Source organism: Miscanthus floridulus, chromosome 8, assembly GCF_019320115.1.
Source record: "Miscanthus floridulus cultivar M001 chromosome 8, ASM1932011v1, whole genome shotgun sequence".
In the NCBI taxonomy this organism is placed as follows: Eukaryota; Viridiplantae; Streptophyta; class Magnoliopsida; order Poales; family Poaceae; genus Miscanthus; species Miscanthus floridulus.
In genome coordinates, this window is record NC_089587.1 from 18,374,670 (window position 1) to 18,387,371 (window position 12,702).

The 12,702-nt window shown below is 44.8% G+C and overlaps 1 pseudogene; it reads left to right on the top strand.

Annotated features, from left to right (window-relative positions):
- The first annotated feature begins 2,665 nt into the window (after window positions 1–2,665).
- Window positions 2,666–4,829, top strand: LOC136471262 (cation transporter HKT1;3-like; annotated as a pseudogene).
- The last annotated feature ends 7,873 nt before the right edge of the window (window positions 4,830–12,702 follow it).

A 12,702-nucleotide genomic window follows, 5' to 3' on the forward strand; every position in this document is an offset into this window, starting at 1 on the left:
GGAAATCATGGACCCCAGGAAAGTGTAAGTTTTTATCTGGCTTGTTGTTCTGGACAACAGATCGCCTTGCTCATGGAGGATTGGCTTGTTCTTCTGGACAACAAATCTCCTTGCTCGCGGAGGATTGTCACACCCAAAGAGGTGTCATTTGTGTGATCAAAAGGAGGAGACGGTTCAACATTTGCTTACTGGTTGTCTGTTCACACGACAAGTTTGGTTCAGTATTTTGTCGCCTTTGGTTTGGGAGGTGCAGCTCCTGGACACAATGATCTATGTTTTGTTGTTTGGTGGGCTAAGGTATTCTGCATGATCAGTAAGGAGTATAGGAAAGGAACAAATTCCCTCATCATTCTAACTGTGTGGTTGCTTTGAAAGCACCGTAATACCTGTGAGCGAGTTTTTTAGACAATTTAGGGATGACTATATGCTCTGGTGCCTAACCGGAGCTAAGAAACTTCAAGCTCTCGGACTAGATAGGGTAGGTGATTTAGGGTGAGTCTTTTCCTTGTTGTTTGGTCGTTAAAAGTCTTTTTCAAATAATCGTGTTGTAAAGTGTCTCCAATGCTACGTGTCGTGCGTCCGATGAACCGCACAAACGTCGGACGGCTTTTTCACCCCCGCCGCTTGCTCCCCGCCCGCATGTATCTTAAAAAAACTTATCTCTTCGCTTCCTCCTCCCCATCCTTAACCCTTCCGCGCTCCTCATCCCCTGCCGCAGCGCACCAATGCCCGGTGTCCTCCCCCACCCCGGTGTCCTCACCGGGAGCCCCCAATGCCTGTAGATCCGACGGCCCTCTCCCCCACTCCGACGAGATCCATGGAGCATGAGCGAGATCCACTCGCCTCCGGCGAGATCCATGGAGGTGGCGCGGTGGTGTTGCAGGGGAGTGGGCGGCTCTCCTCCACCCCGACGCGGCGCCCTCCCCACCCCAGCGGCACCCTCTCTCACCCTGGCAACCGAGCTCCCTCACCCTGGCGGCCATGGTGCTCCCCGCCCCCATCCCCCACCGTCGCCGTCGAGCCAAGCCTGGTGCTGGTGGTGCTCGCGCGCACCACTGGTGCTGGTGCTGGGTGGTGCTCGTGCGCCGCCGCTCGCCGCCGGTTCCCACTCCGTCGGCCGGAATCAACTGGCCCAGGCCTCTCTCCCCCTATGTTGCAAATGTATGTTTCAATTGTTTCAGACGTTTCAAAGGCATGTTGTAATTGTTTCATATGGATGTTGCAAAAGTAGATCAGGGGATGTTGTAAGTGTTTCAGAGGCATGTTGCAAGCGTTTGTTCAAACTGTTCCATCTGTTTACAGACGTATGTTGCAGGCGTTTTGATCTGGATGTTGCATATGTTTTCACACATATGTTGCAACAGTATGTTTCAAAACGTTTCATCTGTTTCAGTCTTCTTCTGTTGCAGCAAGTGTTTTCATGTTGCAAGTTGCAAGTGTTCTATTTGGATGTTGCATATGTTTTCACACATATGTTGCAAGTGTATATTCCAGATATTTCATCTGTTTCAAACATATGTTGCATTCAAGTGTTTCGTGTTGCACGTGTTTCCTGCTGTCCGGAGAGTCAAGGGGCGCTAGAGAATAGGACACGACGAGCCGATGGCCGGTGGACGTGGCGTGCGGCGCACTAGGGGCCGATAGGGCGGAGGGGCGGGGCAAACGGATGGGGATGGAGGCAGGGTGTGCGGATAGGGGCGGGTCAGGCGGCGGGGCGGGCTTGTCAAGCGTGCGGGCAGGCATCCGATGGAATTCATCTCCATTGGACGTCCGTGCGCTAGCATTTCCCTATCGCAAATGGATTGCAACTTAAGAGTTACGGTGCCGGAAGGATTCTGTGATAACCATTCATAGCCGAATACAGCACAAAATGATATATGCAAACCACTCATTCGATTAAACTAGCATATATATCCTGGCCCTCATACAGAGTATATGCTAGTGTGGAACATGGTGTCGAGCATTCCAGAGAACAAATTCCATATCCAGCCAAAAGAATGTAATCTAATAAACCAGTCTTTGCCAACGGAAAATAAGCACACGTCTGAAAATCAAGACAAAAGGAGGTGGTTGATACTTGATAGTTTCTTCCTTTTGATCGCAGTGACCAGTGAGGACATGTTGTAGGATGTGGAAGCCCTCGTCGTGCAAGGCGATCAGACATCCAGGTCCAACATCTAACATGTAACATGGATGACCAGCCACGAAAAGAATTAGCATTTAATTACCTGGAACATATTATGCTAGATATTTTGTGTGGCTTAAGGAAAAGAGAAAGGTAAAAGTTTTCACGGAAAAATCAATCGCTGGTATCATATGCACCAGAGCAAACCAAATATCTGCTCTGAATTGGATTGGCATAAACAGGAGTTCAAATACCCATTTATAGGACTACATATGTATAGTTACTAAGATGAAAGTTCATTGATGTTTAAGTGAACATATATGCTCTGAAGATGGGAGAGGAAAGAGTTTATTTCATACGAGCCTAAAGCTGAGCACAAAATGAGGAAACATTTAACATCTTCGAAGTGACGTTCTGATTCTTCATTGTACAATTGTTACTAGGGTGTAAAGTTCAGCCTGTGAATAGTTTCAGAAATGAAGTTGAGAATCAGTTCCTTATCACTTCACCTTATGATAACTTCTGATAAGCAATCTGAATCTGTGAAGCAGTCAAGATTCTTCAGTCACTATGGCCCACATCAGATCACAACAACTTGTTCATTTTTATCGTTTTTCCCAATAGAGAATACATGTACGAAAACATCACAGGTGCACATTAAGGGAGAATATTGTCTCTCTATATAAATGCATGCTCATCAGTACAGCTCTTCAAGCCAAGGGTGCACAGAAAACATTCTGTTTCAGTGTTTAGATCCATACAAGAACTAAAAAGATGGTTCATAGCCCTGTAGCATTCCTAAGAAAGCTCCAAATTTCCTCTTCATCTTTAGCCACCAAGTTGATTTCTTTTAGCAAATATGCACAAAAGTCCATGAAATACCCTTGGCAGTTCATCTGTCAAAATAATCCACTCTCCATCCAAGTCACTTATTTTACCTTGATTTCATTTGCTGGATATGCAGCTCTTAAGATCATCAAGCCACGAGATAAACAAGATGCTCTGAAAGACATAGACTTATTGTTTACTTCTGTATCTGCATCAACTGTCTCAAGCATGGCTACTGTTGAAATGGAGGATTTCTCAAGTGCTCAGCTCTGCATATTGACAATTTTAATGCTGATCGGTGGAGAGGTATTCACTTCAATGCTTGATCTTTATTTCATGCGGGCTAAATCTGTTACAAAAGGGTCTTCCAACAGAAAGGGCTACTCAGTTTATGTTGATACCGAATCTACTACTTCTGCAACGTCTGTTCCCACCAGTGGCTCTCTTCCAGTCTACTAATGCAAGGCATGCTGGCGAATATGTAGTTGATCTGTCAAGCCTTTCTTCCGCAATCCTAGTCTTGTATACTGTAATGATGTAAGTCTCTTCACTACTCTCACTCCACCAAAAGAGTCATAAGATTTTTTAGAATGAAAATAGTCATAATTAAAAAAATCCATAGATTGACTACCTCCACCAGAAAAATATTTAGTACAAATGACAGGCTTTGGAGCAGAAATCATCCTTGCTTTGCTTGCGTATACAAGTAGCCATGTAGCATAGTAAAGTTGTGAGTTTGTGATTCTTACTATGTTCACGGATTACAAAACAAACTATATTTGTATTTAACTAAAACATATATCTCATGACTAGTATAGCGATGATAATATAGTATGACTGTAACCTATCTGCCTATGGACACACCAGATAGCAAATAGTATTATTCAGAGACATTAAACTATTGTTATGATGAATACTTTTTTGCGAGGATTGTTATGGTGAATACTTATTCATTTTTTCCGCCAACTCACTGTAGGTATCTCCCTGGTGAGACCTCGTTTTTACCCAAAGATGATGAGCAGCCTTCTAGAGCTGAGATAAAAGACAAAAGGAAAAGACTATTAGAGAATTGGATCTTCTCCCAGCTGTCTTATTTAGCTATCTTTGTAATGCTAATTTGCATTACTGAGAGGGAAGCAATGATCACAGATCCGCTCAATTTCAATGTATTCAGCATATTGTTTGAAGTTGTCAGGCAAGTCTCTGAAATCAAATGTAGTAGTCTTTAGATTGCGCTCGTGAAAATCATCACTAACTTCTGGTTCTTGTGACAAATTGTTGCATGCAGCGCATATGGGAATGTGGGTTTCTCTGTTGGTTACAGTTGCAAGAGGCTACTGAATCATGATGTCTACTGCAGGGACGCTTCCTATGGATTTGTTGGAAAATGGAGTGGCAAGGGGAAAGTAATTCTGATTATGGTCATGGTCTTTGGGAGGCTTAAAGCGTTCAATATGAAAGGAGGAAGAGCTTGGAGGCTTAGATAGTCTCAATCATTGAACGCTTTAAGCCTCCAAGCTCCTCCTCCTGTCATATTGATTGACACCACTCCATGTTATGTGGTGACTGGTGAGCCAGGTATACATAAAACAGCAGATATGAAGAAGTCTGTGACCCTGCATAGCATAAGCCGGTGGCAAAGATGACAGGTGCTTTTCAGCAATGTCTCTCTGCCTTCCACAAATGCTATTCCCCCTTCGTGGTGTAGCACGAATGTCAATATCCAAGACAATAACACTACAACAAGAGGCGTAGTCTGAACATCTGGAGTAAATCGATGCAGATCGATGAATATATTCTATCTCCATGGTCCATGTCCCCAGGCCGGTTGATACGTTCTCCACTCAAAATATAAATGCGCATCACCATGGTTGTCAATTCACAGCACATTTTCCGGGCACAGGGGAATAGAGGAGAAACATTTTCTGCGCATTTAGGGGAAAAAAATCGACGACTATCTCAAAACAACAAGCACCGTTTACCGTTACATGGGGCCGCTAGCGTCAGGCATCACACTAAAGATTAGATAAACTAGATCAATGTGGGTAATTAGCTCCCTCGCAGAAAACGTAGGAAGCGTATTCCGATTCCATCAATCATCATAGAAACGAGATGAATAGATGTTACTCAAACCAGAAGAGTGCACGGAACTTACACATACATTTCGCGAGGCGGACGCCGCGGAGAACTCGCCTGCTAAGGCGAGTGCGTCGAGGAAGTCAGCATCGTCATGCACGGAGCGGGGGGAGGGGGAGGCGGGAGGCCGGATTGGGCGGACGCCGGCGAGTCGTCGCCGCGTCCTGAAGCCAAAAGGGTTTTTTTAGATAGAGGGGAAAAAAGCGAAAAGTTTTTTTTTAGTGGAAAACGCCGCCCGTACTTCTTGGTTTGCTTGGGCTGATCGGCTTCTCCAAGCGATGGGCTTTCCCTTCATTCAGGCCCGTTTTCCGTGCCATCTCCTGTCTCGCTCGCTGCTGTCAAACCTGCCATTGCCCATTGGCACCGGTTTCCGATCCATCGGGCTCCTGCAGACTGCTGAAAAGATCCGCAGAAGCTTGCGAGGAACACCGCGGTACGAGAATCGGCAGTGAATCTGGAATGTTCCGTCGCAAACCGAGCCACACATCGCCAATGGTACTCCGTACATGGCAGAGAGTCCAAACCAAGGATAGGCAAAGCGTAAAGCCGCCGGCGCGTCCTCGTGCTCATGCACGCGCAGCTGCCTCTCGCCATCCATCCCTGCTACTCGAGTTGGATCCGGTCTCCTGCCGTCCTGCGTCCAGTCATTGCCACGCATGGCCGCCGTGGTGCAGGAGCGAGAGAAGCCTTAACCAATAAGCCCTGGTTTAGTTCCACCCCAAATTTTCAAAAAGTGTTACAGTACATGTCACATCGAATGTTTGCGGTCCGTGCATAGAGCATTAAATGTAGACGAAAAAAAAACTAATTGCACAGTTTGGTGAGAAATTGCGAGACGAACGTTTTGAGCCTAATTAGTCCATGTTTAAACACTAATTACCAAATAAAAATGAAGGTGCTACAGTAGCCCCAAATTCCAACTTCGTGGAACTGAACAAGGCTAAACAAAGTGAGTTCCGCCGTTCCGGTGAGGTTAGTGGGGCGTGCGGCGCGGGCGCAGGGGAGGGAGAGGGAGACAGCGCGCGCAAGCGGACAACCGCCGCCAACTCGGCCAAGTGCGTCACCTGACTCGGACGTCCCGGCGGATCCCCTGCGCCCGCCGCCACGGCCGTGCGCAGCGGCGCAGGACGTGCAACACCGCGGGCGACCGGGCGTGCGGCAGCGGCCCACTGGGGCCGCAACACGTGTGAGCGCAGCAGAGGATCACGATACGCTGACGCGGACAGGACTTTCCTTCTCCTTTCCGTGGCTGGCAGGCCACGCGCCGGTGAGGCACGTCCCGCCCCGGTCCCATCGGCCCACCGACGTGGCTGCCCCACGTCGCTGGGCCCGCCAGTCGGTGGAACGGACGGTGCGAGGTCCGGTAGCGGGAGGGGCGACGCCGACGTGTTGGCCGCCCCCGGCCCGGGAGAGGTCGGTGCGGATCCGAATCAGCTGCCATTACTGGTGGGAGCACCGAGTTGCCCGAAATGCCCTCGCGGGACGGGGAGTCGGGGACGGTGCTTCCCGCTGGCGCCTGTGCGAACTGGGAAGCGGTTTGAGCTCTGGGGACGGCGGCGTCCTCCTCGTGCGGTTAGGCTCGGGCACGTCAGCCGTTGGGATGGCCCCCTGGCGACGCGAGGCCGCGAAATGCATGTTCCTAGAAATACCCCACCATATCTTTGATTCCCTGCATGCATGGATGCTTCTATAGATGCCTTTTGTGGCAGAACCTCCTAAGAAATCGGGCCCACGTACACCTATCATTGTCTTATCAGACCTCGGATAGCGTTCACGAGTTCCCAACAACTCAACAGGTCTGTCGGGTGTCCTCGAGAAACCCGAATCATCCACGATTCTCTTTTCAAACAGGATCCCAATCACAGACATTGCAGATTACAACAGTTTATTCAAATATATACCAGAGTAAAAGATAGCGGAAGTCTTAAGATAACATAATTACAAACCAGTTGTTTTCAAACTTACAATACCATAAGTGTTATACAACCATAGTAGCGAGATAATATTACATTAACTTTATTTATCATACAAACTAGTGCCTTGTCCAAAGGCCATTCATCACTCCTCATCGTCATTGACTTCAAACACAGACATGCAGCAGGGACCAAAACAAGCCTGCGCATGCGACTCACCTGCAACAAGAGTTAACAAACCCTGAGTACAAAGGTACTCAACAAGACTAACCCGACGTAACGGGGTGCAAGACTTTAGAGATGCAGGGATTTGGGACAAGGTAAGGATGTAGCCAAATTCCAGTCCTTTGCCAAAAGCTTACTATATTTATCCTATTCTCAATTTTACCCCTAAGTCCTTTTAGTTCTTTATCTCAAACTAAATGTACATTTCTCATATTTCATTCCTTCTCATTCCATTCTCATATTTTAGTAATTCACCAGTCCTACATTGCTTCTGTAATGAAACGAGTCTCCATATCCGCGGAGCACCGGCAATTCGAATTGTTTCAAGTCCCGGCTGGGGATTCCTTATCACACGATATATGTAGAACTTAATCTTGCATACATCAACCTCGCTACCGGATCCTCCTATACTAAGCCGTCTCCACGCCACCCGAGAGCATAGCACACCTCAAATCCGGCCACATTCTAGCCACGAGGGTACACGCTACTCCCGCCATCTCTTCACTCCCAGTGCGTGGGCATTCGTCTTAGTATCGGATTAGCCGAAGTAGGCTTACCGGAGTATGTGACCAGTACTATAAAGTGTCTCGTTCAGAAGATCCACAATGAGTGGCCTTTAAGCGACATAGTCGGCAACATTACCCAACATTCAAGATAAGTCACCCGACTAGTCTCTAGTTCATTCAACTTTCTTTCTTTCTTTAGCCAGTATGCCATCTTTGATTGTATCAAAACTTTTACTTTGAAAGCCTACTATAAAGCATACTAAGCATTCTACGCCTTTGTAAATAAAAACATCTTCAAGGATGGTAAACAAGTAACAAGGTAGGTAATGCATCAAGTAGGTAACATTTGAATTAAACAACTTAATGCAATAAGTAACATAGGTGATAAACTTTTCAAAGTAAACAAGATAATGGCTTAATGCTTAAACCGGGGCTTGCCTTCGTTGACGATCTCAGGTTCCAGATCAGTACCACAATTATCGAATCCCGTGACAACCGGGGATTCTTCCAGAACTTGCTCAACTAGAATCGTTTCGTTCTCGGGTTCTACATGAAATGATAACATATGCTTTAACATGATGATAATGTAAACATGATGCTTTCATGGTACATGAAATGTACAAACACCCGCAAATGATTTTATTTTACGGTACAGTTGTAAGCCAACAAAACCAACTTGCAAACCTACCATTAAGAACCAGACATGTGACTTGACCAAATGGATCTTGAAACCCTACTAGTCACAAAACATGACCAAAACAAGATCCAACACTAATCAAACACTTAGGGTTTGCTTTTATTTATTTTTGAATTAATTTGGAATTAAGCCCAAAAATTAACTTGTTCCAAATGACCTGAAAATTTTATGTAAGTTTCCTTATGACAAATTAGTGTACCAAAACAAATTTCATAATTTTTGGAATTATACAGTGACCTACAAAAATCATGGAAATTGCATTTTTTAATTAATGGTCTGAATATTTGAACATTCAAAATTTATCCAAATTTCAAATTTCAAATTTTTAAATCATACTAGAACATGTACAGAAGCTACACAAAAATTTTCAGAATTTTTGGAGCTATGATTATTTTTCTACAAATTTCCAAAGATTCAGTACTATTCACAAATTCAGAAAATAAAAATTTTCACTGTTCTTCTTCCTCACTCGCACTAACAACCTGGGCCCGCTGTCAGCGACACAGAGACAGGGCACGACGGCGCTGTTGCCAGCTCCGGTCAGCAAAACGCGTCGGCGGTGCTTCTCCGGTGAGACGGACTGTACCACCATGCTCTACACCACGTTGCGAACCTAACCCAATCCCCAGAACAACAGAAGGCTCACGGGAGCGAGCTCCACGCCGGCCATGGCGGCTCGGGCACGGCGGCGCACGACGTAACCATGGCGACGATGCAGTAGAGACTAAAGCGAAGTGGTAAACACGTTCAGGAGCTCACTATGATTACGATGGTGGACTCGGTGAAGACGGAGATGGTCTGGAGCAGCCTGGCCACGGTGAGGGTAGTCGTGGTGGAGCTCCGACCGGTCACGGGGAAGACGGGTTGCGCCGGGCGATTCCGGCCAACACCAGCGACGAGAGCAAATCGAGGAGGAGCGCAAGACCGAGGCGATCACGTTGACGTAGCTGGGAACGACTGACGCGGCTCGACGATGCCTACGGCGAGCGGCGGAGCTACGCGGTGGCAGAGCAGAGCAGAGGGGAAGAATGGGAACGACGGCGGCGACTGTAGCTATTTATAGCCCGGAAGAAGGCGTCCGGCGTCGCCAGCGCACGGGCGGGTTCGCCACGGTGACATCGGCGTGTCACCGCGCTAGCAAGCGATGAAAAACCGATTGGCGGTGGCAGCTCGGTGGCGAGCAGGGAGGTGATGACCTGTTCCGATTGATTTTTGAATAAATTACAGAACTGCCACTGAGACTATTTTTCGAATTACTCCCAATTTTTCTAAAGAAGTAAAAAATCTCCAAAAAAGAAAGTTGTTCAAATTTTCAAACTGTACAACTTTGCTTCTAGGAACATTTTCAAATTCTGCCTCCATTTTGAAATTTGAATTTGGGGTGCATTTGAGCATTTTAATCATTTTAAAATTACTCCAAATTTTATATGTAAACTTGAAAAACTTTGAATACCAAAGTTGATCTACATAAAATAATCTCCAACTTTGCTTTTTGCCTAAACCCCAAATTCCACATGGATTTTGAATTAGTAAAAAGGGACAAAAAGGACTTTTATAATTTGAATATGAATTCAAATTTAATTTGTCTTCCTTTTTCTTAGATTTTGATTTTTGACCAGTAACATGGCCCATTAGGGTTATTTGAGTAAAATGACACATGGCCTCACATGATCACATGAAATAACAACATTATGAAATAAAGCTTATATAGTGAATGCATTCAAAATTTTTCTACTATATGAATGCTTTGCAATGCACATGATGACATGTCAAATTTTAGTATTAGGTCAAAACACCAGAGGTGTTACAACCCTTCCCCCTTAAAGAAATCTCGTCCTGAGATTTAAAACTTAAGGCTAAGTAATGGAAAAGGAAATGTGTCAAGCTAACACATCATAACTTTATTCAAAAGGCTAGTGGGGGGGTTTTCCATTCTGTTAACAGCAAGACAAGTTACAATATAGATAAGGTATTGCAACTAGATAGAAGCGAAGAAGGCAGGAAAGTTTTCTTCTAAGGAATCCTCAGACTCCCAAGTAGCTTCTTCTTTAGTGTGTTAATTCCATTGTACTTTGTAGAACTTGATTGTACGTCTACGAGTGCCTCGATCTTTCTGATCTAAGACTCTAATGGGGTACTCGGTATAAGTCAAATTAGGTTCTAGTTCTACATCACCAAAGTTGATTTCTTGGTCAGGCACTTGAAGACACTTCTTTAACTGAGACACATGAAAGATATCATGTACCGCTGACATGTGATCTGGTAGCTTGACGCGATAGGCGACTAGTCCACATCGTTGTTGGATCTGAAAAGGACCTACATAACGGGGTGCCAACTTTCCCCGAATCCCAAAACGATGAACTCCTTTCATCGGTGATACCTTGAGGTAGACAAAATCTCTCACTTTGAATTCTAGCGGTCGTCTCCTCTTATCAGCATAGCTTTTCTATCGAGATTGAGCTACCTTCATATTGGCTTGTATGAGTTTAACTTTCTCTTCAGCTTCCTTGACCACATCTGGTCCAAAGAACCAATGTTCTCCAGCTTCTGACCAATTTAAAGGTGTTTGGCACCTACGGCCATACAGTGCTTCGAACGGTGCCATTTTAATGCTCTCTTGATGGCTGTTGTTATATGAGAATTCAGCTAAGGGAAGGCATTCATCCCATTTAGCACCAAAGGAAAGAACACATGCTCTTAACATATCTTCAAGAATTTGATTTACCCTTTCAGTCTGTCCGTCTGTTTGCGGATGATAAGCAGAACTATGGATAAGTTTAGTCCCCAAAGACTCGTGTAGACTTTTCCAAAACTTGGATATAAACAATGACCCTCTATCAGAGACAATGGTCTTGGGTGCCCCATGTAGACTGAAGATTCTAGCAAGATAAAGCTTTGCATACTGCTCCGCTCGATATTTATCTCTGACTGGTAAGAAATGAGCTATTTTGGTTAGACGATCAACAATAACCCATATTGAATTGTAGCCTGCAGATGTCCTAGGCAATCCCACGATGAAATCCATACAAATATCTTCCCACTTCCAAAATGGAATTGGCAACGAATGTAATGGACCTGCAGTCTTCATATGAACTGCTTTGACTCTCTGGCAAATATCACACTTGGCCACATATTGAGCTATTTCTATTTTCATTTTGATCCACCAATATCTCTTTCTCAGATCATAATACATTTTGTTGCTACTCAGATGAATGGAGTATCTTGTAGAATGAGCTTCATCAAGAATCTGCTTTCGCAGCTCTGGATTTTTGGGTACTACCAATCTATCCTTAAACCATACGACATCTGATTCATCAATCTTGAAACATGTTGGTCTCCTAGATCTGACTTTATCCTTAATATGGGCTATGCCCTTACTTTTCTATTGAGCAGCAATGATCTGATCTTTGATAGTGGACTTAACTACAATGTTGGACAAGAAACCTTGTTCTATGATTTGTAAATTTAGCTGCTCCATCTCTTGACACAATGTTCGCTGCATCGGTTCTACAATCAGGCAATGACAATGACTCTTACGACTCAGGGCATCGGCAACCACATTAGCCTTGCCTGGATGATAGTGCACTTCTAAATCATAATCTTTAATAAGTTCCAACCATCTTCTTTGCCTCATATTCAGCTCTGACTAGGTGAAGATGTATTTCAAACTTTTGTGATCCGTATAGATATGACATATATTGCCCAATAAATAATATCGCCAAATCTTCAGTGAATGGACAACAGCAGCTAATTCAAGATCATAGGTGGGATAATGTTTTTCATGCTTCTTGAGTTGTCTGGAAGCATATGCTATGACTCTGCCTTCTTGCATAAGAACACAGCCAATACCAATTCCAGATGCATCACAATAGATATCAAATGGCCTCTCGATATTAGGTTGTGCTAATACTGGTGCAGTTGTCAGCAACTTCTTCAATGTCTGAAAGGCCTCTTCACATTCTATTGACCATACAAACTTTGTTTGATTTTTTAGCAATCCAGTAATTGGCTTCGCAATTCTGGAGAAGTCAGGGATAAACCGACGGTAATACCCTGCCAACCCCAGGAAACTACGAACTTGATGAACAGTTGTAGGTGCTCTCCAGTTAAGGACTTCTTCTACCTTGCTCGGATCAACAGCTATACCTTCAGCAGATAGTACATGACCCAGAAATTGTACTTCCTCTAACCAAAATGCACATTTGCTGAATTTGGCATATAGTTGGTGATCTCTTAACCTTTGTAGAACAATACGGAGATGTTCCGCATGTT